The sequence below is a fragment of the Chrysochloris asiatica genome, unplaced genomic scaffold, assembly GCF_000296735.1.
Source record: "Chrysochloris asiatica unplaced genomic scaffold, ChrAsi1.0 scaffold00041, whole genome shotgun sequence".
Taxonomy (NCBI): Eukaryota; Metazoa; Chordata; class Mammalia; order Afrosoricida; family Chrysochloridae; genus Chrysochloris; species Chrysochloris asiatica.
The window spans coordinates 15,473,246-15,474,057 of record NW_006408559.1 but is presented as its reverse complement, the minus strand read 5'-3'; positions in this window follow the sequence as shown (position 1 = coordinate 15,474,057).

The window sequence follows — 812 nt, the reverse complement described above, 5'->3', positions numbered from 1 at the left end:
TCAGCAGTTTGAAACTACCAGCTGTTCGCCAGGAGAAAGATGAGGCTTTCTGCTCCCGTAAAGATTTACAGCCTCGGAAACCCTGTACAGGTTCGTTATGAGTCAGAACCGACTCCACGGCACATAACCACGACCAAGCATATCAATGAAATGCAGATAGAGCTAACAAAAATCTACGTAAATTTAGTGATGCCAGAGATGGAGGCAGAGACGATGACATGGAGAGATGGAGTAGCTGGGGACTCTAGACCCAGAAAGGGAGAGGAGCTGTGTGCTGACGACCAGGTGGAAGACTTGCAGGGTATATACCCTTTGGTTGGTTGATGATGCATGGTGGGGATTGTAATCATGGCAATGAAATTATATACGATAGCCTGAATGTAAAGCTAATGTTCTCCCACCTAAACAAACTATCACATAATTCACAGTAAAACATTTAAAAAAAAATCTATGCAAAATTTGCACACTGAAAACTACAAAATATTGCTGAGAGAAAGTAAGGTTTGTGGAGGGGTTATATCCTGTTTATGACCTGCTCTCCCTAGATGAATCTAAAGATTGGCTGGGAATCTATAGATTTGAATTGAAATTGAATCAAATCCCTCAGACCTTGATGCATCACATGAAGGAATGTTGTTGTTGTCAGATGTCATCGAGTCGGAACTGACTCATAATGACCCCATTCACAGCAGAACGAAATAATGTCCGATCCTGAGCCAATCTCACTACCGCTGCCACACTTGACGCCATCAGTGATGTCACCTGGCCAATCCATCTCGTTGGGGGTCTTCCTCTTTTTCTCTGACCCTCCA